Source organism: Panthera leo, chromosome E1 (genome assembly GCF_018350215.1).
Source record: "Panthera leo isolate Ple1 chromosome E1, P.leo_Ple1_pat1.1, whole genome shotgun sequence".
NCBI lineage: Eukaryota > Metazoa > Chordata > Mammalia > Carnivora > Felidae > Panthera > Panthera leo.
This window is the reverse complement of record NC_056692.1, coordinates 53,999,934-54,006,467: the sequence shown is the minus strand read 5'-3', so window position 1 is coordinate 54,006,467 and position 6,534 is coordinate 53,999,934. Positions and strand designations below refer to the sequence as shown.

At 48.5% G+C, this 6,534-nt stretch overlaps 1 long non-coding RNA gene across 2 annotated transcripts; it reads right to left on the bottom strand.

Annotated features, from left to right (window-relative positions):
- Positions 1 to 3,509: 3,509 nt before the first annotated feature.
- LOC122206466 lies at positions 3,510 to 6,311 on the bottom strand. 2 transcript variants are annotated; one of them, XR_006196462.1, is made up of 3 exons: positions 5,699 to 6,311; positions 5,358 to 5,406; positions 3,510 to 4,055 (listed from the first exon to the last, which is right to left on the bottom strand). It is a non-coding gene; the product is annotated as an uncharacterized LOC122206466 (long non-coding RNA). The 2 variants fall into 2 exon arrangements; XR_006196463.1 differs by lacking the exon at positions 5,358 to 5,406 and having other exon boundaries at positions 5,664 to 6,311.
- Between the last annotated feature and the right edge of the window lie 223 nt (positions 6,312 to 6,534).

Here is a 6,534-nt window from a genome sequence, read left to right as displayed (position 1 = left end):
CTGGGTTCACCATTCAGGGTTTGTCTCAGGGTTATAGTGGTGGCCCATGTGTGCTCCTCAGTGAGCCAAGCTTGGAAGTGAATAGTGTGGCTCAGTCCGGGGGATTTTCATCAACATATATATGGGGAAAACAGAGGAAATAAGGTGGAGAGGGCAGGCTGATGGCTGGGAGGGAGAGAAAGAGGGAGGAAGACAGAATGCAAGCACGTATGGGTGAAAAAGAGAGAGAGAAATCTCACAGATTTTAAATATAGGAGTATAAATATTTGAAAATCTGGGGTGCTGTACATGTGTGGAAAATGCAGATTGGGTTTCCGAAGTCAGATACCAGGAAGCGAAAACGTTCATTCTCTTGAAATGTTGTGAAGGGAAGACTGTGTCTATTAAAGAATCACATACATGCACACGTGCACACTCAGTTATATAAGCATAAAAACAATGACGCATAGACACAGAAACATGCACATCGACACCAAAACATGTAGACACAGAAATACATTCAAATATGTACAAGTATCTGCCTTTTGCTCAAAGGCACACATCCACCCATTCATTTGCAAATATTTATTGAATGCCTCCCATGCGCCAGGGACAACGCTGGCTTGTGAGGATATGGTGGTGAACAGGACCGTGTGTCTTCTCGTAACGGAGCCCATAGCCTACTGACGCAGAGGACACATCCCCCTCCCCTCCCCACGCACAGAACGGGAGCAAGGGGTCTGCCATGGAGGTGTGCTGGGCATTCCAGGCTGCACTATGCTCACATGTATCCTCGGGTGTCTGAAAGAAGGGGAAGGGTTTGCACATCCGTCCCTGTGTCACAATACCATGGTACCCTCAATCCCTGATCCATGGAGATAATGAATAAATGAGCTAAAGAATGAGCAAATGAATAATTGAGTGAGTGAATGAATATCCTGACAACTAGCAGCAGGTAGACAGGGCCTTGGGCTGCCCGGAACTCCAAATTCCTTTCCTTTTTTTGGAGAAGAGTCTCACTCAGCTTCAAAAGGATCAACTAAGGAAGGTGATGGGTGTTTCTGCTCAGCCAAGCTACCTGTCAGCCTTTGAACCTTGAGGGCTGTGATAGGCGGTGGAGCGAGGGGCCAGTCCGACTGCAGTTTGAAAGCCAGACTCTCTGATGAGCTTTGCAAACCCGAGGCCCCTCACTCTGCACCCCCCAAAGGGATGCAGCTTATTTCTTCTTCTGACCTGGAGTGACCCCCACCCTCCCTCCCCACCATGATCTGGGGTTCCAAACTCTTCGCAAAGCCTGGTGGGATTTCTCCAGCTTTAGAGGTAAAAGATGTAGGTCTGTTACCAGTTGGCTCCTGGTAGAATTCATTTAATAAACTCCTTACTGTCCCTCATTACTCTGAAAAGCGGAGCCCTGATTATTGTCAGCAAGAATGGAGCCCAGGGATGGAGGAGTGTGCTCTATTGAGATCGTATTCCCATCCTGCTCACTGTGTGTGTGTGTGTGTGTGTGTGTGTGTGTGTGTGTATCTGCACGGGCAGGAGTATTTAAAATAGGGTCAGGCTGTAGCAGATGCTGTGGGTGCCCACCCATATCCTCACACTCAATCATTTCATGTCCTCTGCTCAGCCTCCTACTGCCATTATCTGCATTTCTTTGCCTGAGGGCTTTTTCCAGAACTGCAGAAGGCTCATTGCCCACATGAGCATAGCACACCAGAAGAGATGAGGAATTCAGACCCTCTGCGAGCAGCCCTTAACCAAGGACTTCTGGGAGTTGGTGTTTAAACACCCTGTGACCATGTCCCCCTAGGTGGGATAACTCTGACGTGGGTGTTTTCCAGTGTCTCCTAGAGTTTACCGGTGAGAGTAAGAGCGAGCCTTCCATGGGGTAGCTGGTTTGACAGCACAGCATTGGTGGTCACCTTCCCTTCCTTGTACCCCTTTCCCCACGCCCTCCCCACCCACCCCCAGTGGTGTTTGTACTTCCTAACTAAACTCCAAGCGTTTGAATTCTTCAGGGGAACCCAAATCAACACATATGCATACCAAACTCCTTGCAAAGTCGGGCTGACCCTAGATCAATGTTGCCAAGCCTTTCTTGGGCAAGGTCAACTTCCATAAGGAGCCAGCCCTCACTGGAAGGACTAATCTTCTCAAAGGAGATAAATTGCCCCTAAGAGGAGATAGGAGGGCTATTCTCTGCTCATGAAATCTGAGGCTCAAGCCCAGGCCGCAAGAAGTTTTTGGGGGTCCCCATCCCTTTTACTGTCAACCCAGACCCAAAACCTACTTCCTGGAACCAGCAGTAATGGAGTAACAAAGCCTCCTGGGGCTCCTGGTGGTTCTCTCAGTGTTCTTCTTAGCGGTCTCTGGGCAGAAGGAGGAAAGAATAACCAACCCCAGGGAATGCCAGAGAGAAGGCACAGGTTTTTTTGGGGGGTGGAGGGCACAGCTCTCAACTTCTCAATAACCAAAGAGGCAACCAATTTACAAATGTGTATAAACATACTCCAATATTTCATACAGATGGAAGAAAGGACTTGGCTTCTTTAGAGACACACTTTGCTAGAAGGCAGCTGGTTAGGGCTGGTGGGGGGAGGAGAAGGGGATTAGAGGATTACTAAAGTACATGGGGTGTCTTTTGAAGGTGATGAAGGAGTTCTGAAATTAACTGCGGTGAAGGTTGCCCACACCTGAGAATATACTAAAACCAGTGTGTATGGCTGAATTGTATGCTCTGTGAATTATATCTCCATAAAGCTGTTAAAAAAAAAAAACACAGAAGTTGGGTGTCGAAGGAAAAGATTCCCTTTGAGGCTGGACAGACATGGCTCCAGATTCCAACTCTGCTACTTACTAGGTCCGCGTACAAGGCATTTAACCTCCTTGACGCATCAGCTTCTCCAAGTGAAAATACTTCATGTTTAGTGTTTTTTGAGTAGATTTAAGATACTTTATAAAGCACTTTAAAAGTTCCTGGCATATACATAGTAGTTAGGGTTTTTTTTACATATAATTTTAATAATAATAATTAACAGCTGAAGACGGTACAGAACCAGCTACTGGAAATCATCACTGCATATTAAATGCTCGTTCTTTAGGAGAGAAGGGAATTAGTAATGAGAGGAAGCAGACCTCAAAGAGAAAGTAGGAGCACGCAGACCATTAGTGCCAACACTAGAGGAAGGATCACTTGTCTCCAATTTGGAAAATAAGTAGGTAAAAGGGGCTTCTGATAAGAGCTGGATGAGTGGGTTTGGGGTGCCAGCAGGGCCCGCGTTTGCTTATCAAAGCCTGGAGGCTGTTTTGGTAGGATCAAGTGAAATGTTCTGGAGAGAAAAGAGGATATAGCTTAGCAGAGCTTAAAATCGAATGGAATTTGGAGCCAGCAGAATACAATATTGTGCCCAAGTTTTGCACTTAACTCCTGATGCAGATTGAATTTGTTTATTTGTCTTCCAGAGAAAGGAAGGGGAGCTAATTTGTGTAATTGTTTCATATCTAGAGGAAAAGCAATCATTGATCCAGAGTATGGGTTTCGTTTTGCTTTAATATCACCTCCTGCTTATCTATCCCCTAAGTGTATGGATGTCAAAGGGAAACAGGTTTTGATGAAGGTGCTAAATCCGTCACAAGGTGACAAGTTAGCCTGGCCTGTCTCATGGGTCGGAGACAAAAGACAGTTTATCACAGGGCTAGTGGGAGCCAGTGCATTCTGGTTTTTGCAACAACTCTCTAAGCTACAGTTGCCATAAGGCACTGCAAAGAGGGCCAGCTCATACCTGTGCACGCGAGAAGGGTGTGTTACAAGACGGGAACCCTGAGCTTAGGGACCTGAATCTTTTATAATGGACAGTAAGCATGCCTACCCTTCATCCCCGAGGAGGACATTACATCTTCCAAAGCTATTCACCGTGCAAACATCTTTATAAAGATCAGAGCAAAGGCAGTCGGCATCTTGGCTCACAAGATATACAGAAATGTGAGAGACCCGTGGAATATCGTCTCCCCACACATAACAGCGGTGTGATCTCGAGTCTCAGTTTCTTCATCTGTAAAACGGGGATGATACGTATCTGGCACGTGGTGGGAGAGAAAAAATGAAATATCAGTATAGTCTTTCAAGCTCAGTTCCTGCCACGCTACAGACACTCAAGAAATGTTAGTTACTTTCTCCTGCTGCCTCCCCCTTCAGCTAAAGGACAGTTTAGTGAAGACTTTATTCTGTGCAAATTCCACGACATTGTACCAACTCTCATTAGAATCCATTAAGACAATACCCATATGAGGGGTGCCTGAGTGACTCAGGTGGTTAAGCCTCCGACTCCGGCTCAGGTCATGATCTCGTGGCTCATGAGTTTGAGCCCTGCATCGGGCTCTGTGCTGACAGTTCGGAGCCTGGAGACCACTTGGGATTCTGTGTCTCCCTCTCTCTTTGTTCCTCCCCCGCTCATACTCTCTCTCTCTCTCTCTCTCTCTCTCTCAGAAATAAATAAAGATTAAAACCATTTTAAAAAAGATAATATCCATATGAAAACTTGTCATTGTTATTTTGTTCCAAGATGGCAGCCTATCTAGCCAATAGAATCTGTGTCTTGCTTCCATTAGCAAAGTAGCAAACTTGATCAATTTCAGCCCAAAGATTCACCATGAAACAACTCAAAAGTCCTAAATCCTCCAGTTCAGTGGGTCTCACACTCTGTTGCATGTTTAAGTCACCTGGAGGGCTTTAAAAAATGCCACTGCCTCCAATAGCAATGAAATCATACTCTCTGGGGGCAGGACTCAGGCACCGGCAGTGAAAAAAAAAATTCTCCAGGTGTTCCAATATGCAGCCAGGGGTAGAGCCGTTGCTCTGGCTCTCACTCAAGCAACCAGAAGAGTTTGCACGTGCTGCTTTGCAATTCTTAAGCTGTTTCACTGGAGTGTAATTGGTCTAACTCTGAAAAGGTCACCAGGCATTTGCCGGTATTTTGCTGAGCCCAGCAGGGAGCAGTGACCAGGGCAGGGGGAGTGGGCACACAGAAGAACCTGAAAGTGGGGGCTGGGGGAGGGTCCATTCCCAGAGGATAGGGGAGCACCCTATCTTGTGAACTTTAGAATTCCGCTGCATCCTGAGAATAGGGCTCTGTATGCCCTGGGCACTCAATAAATGCTTGCAAATGGTCTCCGTCTTCTCGGCTCCACCCGCCGAGCATCAAACATTCTGCACACACACTTCAGCTGGAAGGTAGCTCTCGTCCTTGCCTTGCTCCCTGGCCGACTAGATTATAGGATTAACTCTTCACCCCCTGGCTGGGCCACGGGGAATTCTCTCTCCTCTCTTTCTTTAGGCATAAACAATCAATGATAAAGATTTTCCCACTTTCTTCTCCCACCTTTCTTTGGAGTTGTTTTTAGATGGTGACTTTTGGGTTTTGGCAGATCCTAAAAGAGAAACGAAGGCAAGGCCCAGCATCGGGGATGAGCCGGGGCTCCCCTGTGGCCTGCTCGGTGGTCACGTGACAGTGCCTCTCTGATGCTCTATCCCGGTGGTAAGCAAGGGTGCGTGACAGGTGCACAGAGCCCCCAAAGTCCGAATTTTGCATTTGCTTTGAGCGAGTGTTCAGTCCCCCTCCCCACCCTGCTCATAAACATGTCAAATACTCAGGTAATCCAGACACCCGAAGGCCAAGTGAGCCTACCTTGTCTATATAATTCAGGCTGCCCAGTAAGTTACCTAAAACTCAGGTGAACATGGGCCTTTTGAACCTGGCCTCGGGAAAGCCTGCGGGAGGGAGCCCTTGTTTCCAGAAGGAGGCTGCATTTTCCTCTTGGTGCCTGGCTGGAACGAAAGGGACCAGAGCATTAGGCAAGCTGGGGGATCTCCCTCCCCAGGTACTGAAGCAGGAGCCATGGTCCCCGGCGAGGAGGGCTCTGAAAGCCCCCTGGCACCAGGGGTTTCCTGCAAAACCAGGCTGCGGGGAGGGAGTCCTGGAGTCTGATGTTGCTGGCCATGGGCACACAGTTGACGAGGGCGAGCTTCCCTTTATGCCACACCGCCAGGAGGTGGGGGCAGGCTGCAGAAAATAGCCAACTGGGGAAACTGAGTCCCTCCATGACTCATGAGGTTTTTAAACCATAGCTGCTTGGGCAGGGGTATGGGGCCTGAGCCGGAGTTTGGGGAAGGGGCCGTCTTTCTCTAGCTGAGCTCAAGAGATGTTAAAATGGGCAAGGTTCGGAATGGCTGCTGCCTTCCCCCTGCCCCTCCTCTGTTTCCAGGCCCCTCTTCCATTATGTGGGGATGATGGCGCAGAAACTGGAGCTTTGTTCTTTCCCTCTTCCTGGGCACCTGCTGCTCCAGTCCTACCCACCTGGAGGCTCGCAGGCCTCCATAGTGACATCACAGGCCCGTCGCCGCGGAAACGGGCAATGAGCTCAGGCAGTAGGGGCTTGATGGCTTCAGGCAGGGAAGGAGGCTAGTGGAGACCAAGGAGTCAGGGTTTGGAGCTCCACTCAAGAGGGATTGGAATTGATGCGGGGGGCGGGCAGGGGGGGTAAGACTAGAATGTGGCC